Genomic DNA, 11,223 nt, shown 5'->3' on the forward strand with positions numbered 1-11,223 from the left:
CCACTGGATGCGCCCCACGCCGTTTATGCCTCAGGTGGCCGCTGAACAGTGGGTTGCTCATCCTCTCCAATTGGAGGGCATGGTCCTGGGTAATGTTGGGGATATTGACACACACCAAACGACGGTTACTTGCACTGTTGATGCCTGGAAGCGTGTCGCTAAGACGCTAGATGTTGATTTTCTCTACTCGCCTGCGTTACCTCTGATGTATCACCCTGCTCTGTCTCTTCTGCAGGAAACTGGTTTCCAGCGCCTGTGCAGGCGTCTTGCGATACTTACCTGGGGTGACCTGTTTCGTGAGGGCACCTTCCGTACCCTGGAGCAATTCTTTGGGGGTGGGGCTTACTCCCCGCTTGAAATGTTTTACTATGTCCGGCTACGGCAGGGCCTGAGGTCGCTGTTACCTGAGTTCCCCGGGGAGCCGGGTGTGACCCTGCCGCTTCACGTGCTGCTACTCTCTGATGGGCGTCACTTGGTGTCTAGGTTGTATGGTGCCATCAGGAAACAACGAGCTGCCTCGCCTGGGCGGGCGCGGGCCCAGTGGGATGCTGAGCTTGGAATTTCCATCACTGATGACCAGTGGACGTATTGTTGCGGTGTGACCGCCAACATCTCCTCTAGCTGCCGCCTGAAGATCATACACTACAAATTCATACAGCGTTTTTACTATACTCCGGCTAGGAAACTCAGGTTCCGTCTAGCGGAGCATGATAGATGTGCTCGGTGTCATCTACCGGGTGCCGATTTTCTTCACTTGGCGTGGGAGTGTGGGGTTGTTTCGGAGTACTGGGTGCAAGTCCATGATGCTCTTCAGGTTATGACCGACAATGGGGTGCCACTCGACCCTATGGTCCTATTGTTGGGTTATACCAAGAATGTGCCAGCGTTATATCGTAGGTTTGTGGATGTAGCTCTGCTGCTGGCAAAGAGGCGCGTGGCCTGTTGCTGGGGACGGGGCAGAGTACCGCAGTTCGAGGACTGGTTGAAAGATATCCTTTATTGTCAGGACCAATACAATGTTTACGCAGAAATGATGCCTGTGCGCTGTAGGCCCAGAGACTTTTGGAGCCCACTGCAGGTGTACCTCCTCACCAGAACTGTGCAGGATTCTGATTCGGATAGTGCGGATCGGGTTGGGGTGGGTTAATGGGGTTTCATTTGTTGGAATTACAAGTTTATTTGCCACATGTCCAGTTTACACGATGAGAGGGTCTGTCTTTTTTTGCATTACTGCTTATTTAGGTGTGTGGGGTATGCTATATGATCGTCGGCGGGGGAGCGGGGATTTAAGGGCCTCTCCCTTGTGGTGCTGCTTGTGATGCCTTACCTCGGGGACTGCTGAACTGTGAGTACACACCCACTGTCCTGCCGCTGCTCTCCTCCTTGGAGAAGGTATATGCTTGTTAGTCGTATTATTGATGTGTTTGTATGCTCTGTACTGATGTGTAACGTCACATGCCACTGCTGTTAACATGACTTCGTTTCTGCCCGCTATGTTTCCCCCATCTGGGCATAGCACCTGGACATTTCATGTGTGCCGCTGCACTACACTACACCTGAATCATTGTATGCTTTGTATGTACGTCACTGATGGTCTCTTGCTTGTCTTCCACTACTTATTGCAAATAAAGGTTTTTAAAAAAAACAAACAAAAAAAAAACTCTGCAATATTTTCAACTGAACAAGCCGAAGGCGTGCTGAGATCGCGACTACCTTCGGCGAAGACACAGCCGTTTGCCAGTCTTCATCATCTAATTCAACACCCTCTTGCAACCATTTGTCCCTCAATTCAACCAGGAGATCTGCCCTAAGATTGATCAACTTTTTATAAATCAGGGAAATAGTTTTTTCGGGCAGATGGCCATCTAAAATTCTGTCTTCAAGAGGTGACGCCTCGGGCAGGTCCGCCGCCTCCGGCAGAGCCGCCGTCAACGCATGTCTGACCTGTGCATAGCGAAAGTACTCAATGCTTCCCAATTTATATTCAGTTTGCAATTCCGGAAATGTTTTAATCCTTCCCTTAGCCCAGACGTCGCCGCTAGTCGAGCTCCCAATCAAGTCCCATTTGTCAAAACCCTTTGTGTTCCAAAGCTTGCCCAACCTGTCATAATCAAATAGTGGGGTGGCCTGCGTCAAACGGTCCCTTCATCCCAAAGAGCTAGTGGCATCACGCCAGATCCGCACCGCATGATTAGGCGGCCCCGTCAAACCTCTCCCCGCCGTCTTAGTATATAACGCCCTATTATTATTGCCACCAGGAAGAAGCCATCTATCCATCGCATATCCAGGGTCAGAAGAGGGCCCATAAGTGCTGAGGTTAATGGCCGCCAACTGGGAGGCCCAATAGTATCGGCGGATATCAGGGAGCGCAATCCCACCGTCATACCATGAAAGCGTCAATTTGGCTAATCAATCCGGGGTCTACCATCCCATAACAGACTGCGTTGTAACCCTTCGACCTCTCGGAAATAGCTAGCTGGCACTACATCTATTTTGTTTTGAAGGGCGTAAAGAAAACGAGGCAAAGACATAATTTTAAAGAGGGTTGCTCGCCCCAGCAGGGAGAGTGGGAGCTTCTTCCAGCCGGCCACATCGCTTCTAAGTCTGAACAAGGGTGGAAGGAGATTCCTCTCATAACGAACTATAGGGTCCAATCAGACAAATATCCCTAAATACCTAAACCCGCCTGTGGCTATTTGAATCGGACAGTTTTGCAGGGGAAGCGGAGTGTCCCCATTAAGAATGAACAAAAGTGATTTTCCCCAGTTGATAAATAACCCTGAATTCCTACCAAAGGAGGTCAACACATTGCAAACAGCATCCTGAGATTTCCTAGGTGAGGCCAAATAAAGTAAAATATCGTCCGCATACAGAGAGATCCTGTCCTCCCACTGTGGTGACCACCGGAGACCTCGAACTGAGGGCTCCCAGCCGATCCAGGCGGCCAACGGCTCCAGAGCTAATGAGAACAAAAGGGGAGAAAGGGGACACCCCTGTCTGGTGCCGCGTCCAAGACAAAATGGAGACGAGACCTGGTTATTCACCACTACTTGGCCAAGGGTTTCAGTATACAACAAGCTAACCCAGCGGATAAAATCAAAGCCAAAGCCAAATTTTGCTAAAACAGCCCAAAAATAAGGCCATTCTATAGTATCAAAGGCCATCGTTGCATCAAGTGATGCTATTACAGTGGGCTCCATTAGGGTATGAACCCTGGCGATCACACCATGCAATCTACGCAAATTGAGGGCCGTGTTTCTATGAGGGATGAAACCCGATTGATCGGGATGTATCAATCCGCTGATTACCTTTATCAATCTGGTGGCAAGGATCTTGGGTTACGCATTCAATAATGAAATAGGCCTATATGAAGCGCAACTCGATTTTGGTTTGCCCTCCTTATGAATAACCACTATAGAGGCTACTCTCTGATTGTAGAGCAGTATCCTTTTCTCCCGGGCTTCAAGGAACATGTGTCTCAGGTAGGGAGCGATCTTGTCTGGTCGAAGCTTGTACAGTTCAATTGGGATCCCATTAGGCCCCAACGCCTTACCCGAATTCAAAGAGTGCACCGCCTGTGCTACTTCATCTACGGTGAAGGCACTGTCCATAAACTCACGGTCCTCCCTGGTCAAGCAAGGAAGCTGCAAGTCTCGCAGCATCAATTGGGAGTCTTCCTCCGGAAGATCCGAGACCGAAGTGTACACAGTGCGAAAATAATCTGCAAAACTATCTACTATATTCTGGGGGTCTGTGAGGTGTATTCTGTTCTCTTTCACAATCTCTGGGACAACACGATCCGCCCTATCCTTGTCCAACCAAGCGATAAGTTTCCCAGCTTTATCAACTACGTCATACAGCCGACCCTGCTGTTCTCTACTCAAGGCTTTAGCGTTATCAGTGACCAGCGATCTATACTCGTGCTGCTTGAGATTAAGGATATGCAGCTTAGCGCGAGTCACCTCCCGCTCCAATTCCACCTCCAGGCCACCTATCTCAGCTTCCACCACTACAATTTCTTTATTGCGGTCTCTCTTAGCTCCTGCTATCAATGAAAGAGCCTGACCCCTAAGAACCGTCTTAAAGGCTTCCCAAAGTGTGATCAAAGATGACACCGACCCCTCATTTTCTCAGGAAATAGTGATCTAATGCCTTGATCAGGTCTCCCCTGAATTTGGGATTACGCAGATGCCAGGGATTAATGGGGGCTACCCTACCCTCAGACCTCGGGGCAACACCGAAACGGAACCAGAGCGGCGAATGATCAGATATGCCCCTAGCAAGGTGTGTCGCCTCCACCACGTAAGATGCTTGAGCTGCAGGTATAAGACAATAATCTAATCTAGAAAGACTACCATGGGCCCCAGAATGAAAAGTGTACTGCTTTTGTTCCGGGTGGAGCAGTCTCCATCCATCAACCAAACCCATGGCATCAAGGAAATCAGCCAACCATCTCTGAGCTCGTCCCATATCCCGCGGTGGATGCCTTTCCATAACTCCCGAGGCCACAGCGTTAAAGTCACCCCCCAAAATCAATAGGCCACGTGGGAGATCTAGCAGAGCTTTTCCCAAATCGGTGAAAGTGAGAGCTTGCATGCCAGGAGGTACATAAACCGATAACAAGGAGAGAACATGCCCCTCCCAGCGGCCCGTCACACCAACATACCTGCCCCTGTCATCCTCAAAAACAGAATCAATCACCAAAGGGAGTGCCTTACGGGCAAGGATTCCCACCCCTCTGGAGCCCGAAGTGAAGCCCGCATGTGCCACCAATCTGTATCCCATTCTATGCAGTGCCTTACACGTATTCTCAACCAAATGAGTTTCCTGTAACAGAACCACGTCGGGGGCGTATCGCTTAAGATATTGAAGAACCACACTACGCTTGATTTTATCACCTAGCCTATTCACATTCCAACTCAATACTTTCAGTTTCCTACCCCCCATCATCCAAGATGCAGAAGGAGCGGCCTTCCCCCAACCACTGCAACACAGTCATGCCACTTTCTAATACGATGTCTTGATAAACAACAACAAACAAAATGAAAAAACAACTAACCCCCCCAAAAAAAAGCCCCTCCGGCCTCCCCCCTCCCTGCACCCCTGCTCACTGTGTACATCCGCCCCCAACTCGCAGTGTGCCTGTCTCCCCATGTTCTAACTACGTAACTATCGAAAAGTAAATCTGAGGAGGATTGCGACCCTCCTATTCCCTGCCTGACCCCTAAATTATCTATGGACCTGTTGAAATCATTACTACAATTGACATTTCTATACACACTCTTCAGCCAGGGTCCACCCCCCAAATCGGTCCAACCCCATCTGCAACAATATCAGCCATTATTCTTGCTCTTGCGCGCCCTCATCTTCATCACCGCGCCGTCGTCGCTGCTCATCCCAAGAGGAAAGACTCTCCAACCAGTCCGAGGAAATTTCGGGATTATCAAAGAAAAACGCCTTGCCCTCATGTTCAACACGCAACTTGGCAGGGTAGATCATGGCATACTTCAGCCCTTTATCACAAAGTTTCCTTTTGACACCCATGAAAGTTTGCCGTTGTTTCTGTACCGCCTGCGTAAAGTCTGGAAAAAAACTGAGGGTGGAATTTTCGTACTTCAGACGGCCCCCAGTCCTGGAAGCCTGCAGGATAGCATCTCTGTCCCTGAAATTAAGCACCCTCGCAATCATCGGCCGGGGCGGTGCCCCAGTTCGCGGTCTCCCTCCCGGTACCCTGTGCGTTCTTTCCACTGTAAAAAAGTTTCCCAGGCATCTGAGTTTCAAATAATTGAGTATAATGTCCTCGACAAAAAGGTCCGCAGCCTGACCTTCGGCTTTCTCAGGTACATCAACAATGTGCATGTTGTTTCTATGGGCCCTTCCTTCATATTCGTCCAATTTGCGACTTGCGGCTTCGCCAGAGGCCTTGAGATCACGAACGTCTTGCTGCAACTGCGCTACATCATCGGTAAGACTGGACGTCTTGATGTCTAGTGAATTTACCTTTTCACTAGTTTTGGTGAGGTCCGCCCGGATTAAGTTAACTTTTATAGTGACCGCGTCTAGTTTATGATCCAAGGACTCCATCTTTTGACCGAGAGAGGTTTTCACCCCGTTGATCGCAGTCATCACATCCTGCAGCATAAGTTCCGTTGTGGCAGCCGCAGGTAGCGCGCCGATCCTTTCTGCAGCAGCTCAAGCGTGCCCCGTCCGCGGGCCAGCACGTAATATACTGCGGGGGTAGAGGGGGGGTCACCCCTTTGTCATGGGGGAAAAGGCTGGGACGTCTGCGGGCCGAGCCGGCAACTTCCGGTTTCGGCTCCGATGTTGTTACACTCCGGCCGGGGTCTGACAGCAATTCGAGACCCGCTTCAGATCGGGCAGGCCACTATCTTCTCAGCCCTCTCCTTCCAGCGTATCGCGGCCTAGCGGGGCGCAAGTTACTGCGCCCGGCGCCGCTTCTCCTCCGCTGCTGTGATTCATGATCCAGCAACAGGATCATGTGCAGGATATATTCAATGGGTAGCGAGGGTTTCGGGAGCTCTAGGCTTACGCGGCCATTTAGGACGCATCCGAAGCTCCTCCGACACTTCTGTCTTTTTTTAGGTGAACCAAGAGTGTACCACTAGATCTTTAATATTTTTATTTCGACGATGAGCAAACATTGGCTTTGCCATCTTCTTGTGGTTTGTGTTAATGTTTAAAATGCCAGTTCGAATTTGTAATACGCTTAACCTGACTATTTAAAGTAGAATGTTTGGCAACACAAACTAGTTTGCTTTCTTCCTTGTTTTTATTGACACTGAAAAGGTGGTCTCTATCATAGAAACGCGCTCTTTTATATGATTCCCTCACCAGCCGCTGAGGGTATCCTCTTGCTAAAAAAAGTCTTCATTTCTATAGCTTGTTTATCAAAGTCCGACAGTTTAGTGCAATTACGCCTAACTCTCAAGAACAGAGAAAAAGAAATTCTCTGTTTTTGACAGAACGGACGGTTACTCTCAAAATGCAAAAGAGTTTATCCCCAGAAAGTAACTCCTAAAATAATTGACATTAATTCCATTTTAAGAAAGTAATTTATGTCCTTTCTATTGGCGGTATTATATTTAGAGTAATTAAAACGCGACCTCACCATCAAGTGACAAGGTCTCGGTCATGAAGGTTCGTTCTCATTAACAATACATGAAGTAAATTACAAGTAAGCCTTATCTAATAACATTTAATTTTTTGCTATGAAACAGAAAGAATAGGTTATATAGTTATACAAAATAAAATAAGATCTAGATAAAAAAGTTTCTTCTAATCTTTCTCCTTTTCTTACCACTACCATGTTTTTTATTATATCATGTATTGCCTCTGTCATATATTGCAATGTTTTGAAATAACATTTAATATGCAGACTGTTCTTTTACTGGTCCTATATATTGATGATTAATTGTTATTAATCAACACTCTGCTTATTAAATTCTCAGGAATTGTAGATAGATAGCAACAAGGCTTTTGTATTTGTAAATCAATAGACATTGTAAGACTGTAAAGATAGTATGAGTTCGATTATTTTTAAACCATTTTTAATTGAATTTTAAGGTAACTGGTTGGCTCTCCTGACGAAGACACTCTTTTGTGTCAAAACGCGCGTCAAAGAACTACTTCTTGCCACCTCTGTATTTTTAACAAATGAAATGTGTATAATATTGAAATGGTTTTGTTTTATCATAATGAATTTTATTAAATATTGCTGTATATTTTAATCTTTTTTTTAACTCTTTTACTTGTTTACAGTCTCTATTGCAATTGTGTTTTGTAAAGTTGCTTGGGAAAGATATTTTCCATTGTATCAGCCGTCTTCAGCTAGGATAGCTTGACTCCAGTGGCGTAGTGAGCACGGGACGCACGTCTGGGCATACCCTTCCCACATAGGGTGAACAGCAAACACACAAGATGATGGACGGAATGTTGCACAATGGCAACACATTCACCCCCCAGTCATAGATCTGGGTTTAATCAAGCTATCCTGGCTGAAGACGGCTGATAGCCAGAAACCGGTCCCAGGATGCTTGATTCCGGTCCAGGGAAGACATGGCTTGGCAGTTCGGGCTGGACTGTTCCCAGGAGGCACAGGGTCAAGACTGATTTGCATATGGCCATGTCTGAACTGGGGTGGCTTGGTGTGCAACATAACGAAGGATTAAACCCAGATCTGTGACTGGGGGTGAATGTTTTGCCATTGTGCATCATTCCGCTAATTGCGAGATCGCAAAAACGTGAAGTCTAATTCCAAGCACAATGATGACATCACAACCAGGAAGTAGGCAGTTCCCTCCCTCATTCTGATCCCTGAGCCTGAAAGTGGAAGCAGCACTAGCCAGAGCTCCACTACAGACCACCTGCAGCAGCACACCAGGAGACAAACAACCTCAGAAAATGTCCCAGGAAGCAACAGGGAGCAGTGCCCCGGGCAGAAAAAGGAAAATTAAATTTTCCGAGCAGGAACTAGAATACTTAATAGAGGGAGTGACAAAGGACCATGACCGCCTGTTCGGTAAGGATTCACGGAGGGTGCCTGAGGTGGACAAGAGGCGAATTTGGCTGCGCATCTGCGCAAAGGTCAATGCAGTGGGAGTGACCCAGCGCTCCATTGAGGAACTTAAAAAGAGGTGATATGACCTCAGAGGGCGTGCGAAAGAACGCATCGCTGAGAGGTTGGGGGAGCGAGTTGCAACCGGAGGAGGAGAGCCCACTGTACCACCCAACACCAAACTGGAAGACCTTGTGGAGGACACCCTGATTCCAGACGCATGTGTGGGGGTTACCCGGCTGGACTCATCCCGACCCACCCAACAATCCCAAGGTAAGTGCCATGCAACTACGACCCTGTCCCCTAACAATGGCCATGACTCCAGAGCTACCCATTAGACAACCCCAGTAATGCAGGCCATGCACACCAGAAATGCCCAATTGCATTGTGGGACTCGTAGTGTGACCACAATTACCAGACAGCCCAACACAGCCAGACCTGTCAAGTGAGAGTCATTCCTAAAGCCAGTCAGGGAATGCAAGTCTGCATGCATGTAGCAACCTCCCATGTGCAAGAAACATGTCAATAATCATGTCCCATTTACATCACAGGTGGCACTGAACAACCCAGCACAGACAGTGAGGCCCTACACATCGATGAGGACACCGAGGGAGAGTACCATCCTTCCACTCAACCCAATCAATCAATCAATCATAGACATTTATAGAGCGCACTACTTACCCGGAGGGTCTCAAGGCGCTAGGGGGGTGGGGGGTGTGCTGCTACTGCTCGAATAGCCAGGTCTTGAGCTTCTTCCTGAAGGAGAGGTGGTCTTGGGTCAGGCGCAGGTCGGTCGGGAGGGAGTTCCAGGTCTTGGCGGCCAGGTAGGAGAAGGACCTTCCTCCTGTTGTCGCTCTTCGGATGCGGGGGATGGCGGCGAGGGCGTGGCTGGCTGATCGGAGATGACGTTTGGGAGCGTAGAAGTTGATGCGGTTGTTGAGGTAGCTCGGGCCTTGGTCGTGTAGGGCTTTGTGTGCGTGGGTGAGGAGACGGAAGGTGATTCTTTTGTTGACGGGGAGCCAATGCAGGTCTCTCAGATGTCCGGAGATGTGGCTGTGTCGTGGGACGTTGAGGATGAGTCTGGCTGAGGCGTTCTGGATCCGCTGGAGTCTTTTCTGGAGCTTGGCGGTGGTTCCGGCGTAGAGGGCGTTGCCGTAGTCCAGTCGGCTGGTGACGAGGGCCTGGGTGACAGTCTTCCTGGTCTCGGTGGGGATCCACAGGAAGATCTTCCGTAGCATGCGCAGGATGTTGAAGCGCGACGAGGATACGGCGTTGACTTGTCTGGTCATGGTGAGGGAGGAGTCCAGGATGAAGCCCAGGTTGCGTGCGTGGTCTGTCGGTTTGGGTGCGGTGCCCAGGGCGGGGGGCCACCAGGAGTCGTCCCAGGCGGAGGGCGAGGAGCCCAGGATGAGGACTTCCGTCTTGTCTGAGTTCAGTTTCAGGCGGCTGGTCGTCATCCAGTCGGCTACGTCTTTCATCCCTTCGTGAAGGTTGGCTCTGGCAGCGGCGGGGTCGTTGGTCAGGGAGAGGATCAGCTGGGTGTCGTCGGCGTAGGAGATGATGTTGAGGTTGTGTTGGCATGGGATGGCCGCGAGGGGGCTCATGTAGACGTTGAAGAGGGTGGGGCTCAGCGAGGATCCTTGAGGGACGCCGCTGATGACTTCGGTGGCCTCTGACTTGTACGGTGGTAGACGGACTCTCTGTGTTCTTCCGTCGAGGAAGGAGATGATCCATTCCAGTGCCTTCTCCTGGATTCCGACGTTGCTGAGGAGCTGCACTAGGGTGCGGTGGCAGACAGTGTCGAATGCCGCGGAGAGGTCTAGGAGGATGAGGGCCGCTGTTTCTCCGTTGTCCATCAAGGCTCGGATGTCATCGGTGGCAGCGATGAGGGCGGTCTCGGTGCTGTGGTTGGCTTGGAAGCCAGACTGTGAGGGGTCGAGGGATCCATTCATCTCGAGGAAGGCGGCCAGCTGTTTGTTGACGGTCTTCTCGATGACTTTGGCTGGGAACGGGAGGAGCGAGATGGGGCGGTAATTCTTGAGTTCGGTGGGGTCCGCTGTAGGTTTCTTTAGTAGGGCGCTGAGTTCGGCGTGCTTCCAGCTCTCGGGGAAGGTGGCGGTGTCGAAGGAGGTGTTGATGATGTCCCGCAGGTGGGGTGCGATGACAGCGTCTGAGTGGTGAGGGCAGGGATCGGTCGGAGATCCGGAGTGGATGGAGTTCATCATGTGGATGGTGTCTTCGGTGCTGATCCGAGTCCAGGCGCAGAGGGTGGTGGTGGGCGGTGGTTCGGTCTTGGCGTGCGTCGGTTGAGTGCTGAAGCTGTTGTGTATGTCCGCGATCTTGTTGTGGAAGTAGGAGGCGAGGGAATTGCAGAGGTCTTGCGATGGGGTGATGTCGTTGTTACCGGCGTTGGGGTTGGAGAGCTCTTTCACGATGTTGAAGAGTTCCTTGCAGTTGTGTGCGTTGTTGTCCAGCCGGTCCTTGAATGCAGTTTTCTTGGTGGCGCGGATCAGTTGGTGGTGCTTCCGAGTGGCAAGCTTGAGGGCGGTCATGTTGTCCGGTGTTGGTTCCCTTCTCCAGGCTTTCTCGAGGGCTCGACAATTCTTCTTGGAGCTCTTGAGTTCGTCGGTGAACCAAGGGGCCTTCTT

Source organism: Lissotriton vulgaris, chromosome 1_1, assembly GCF_964263255.1.
Source record: "Lissotriton vulgaris chromosome 1_1, aLisVul1.2, whole genome shotgun sequence".
NCBI lineage: Eukaryota > Metazoa > Chordata > Amphibia > Caudata > Salamandridae > Lissotriton > Lissotriton vulgaris.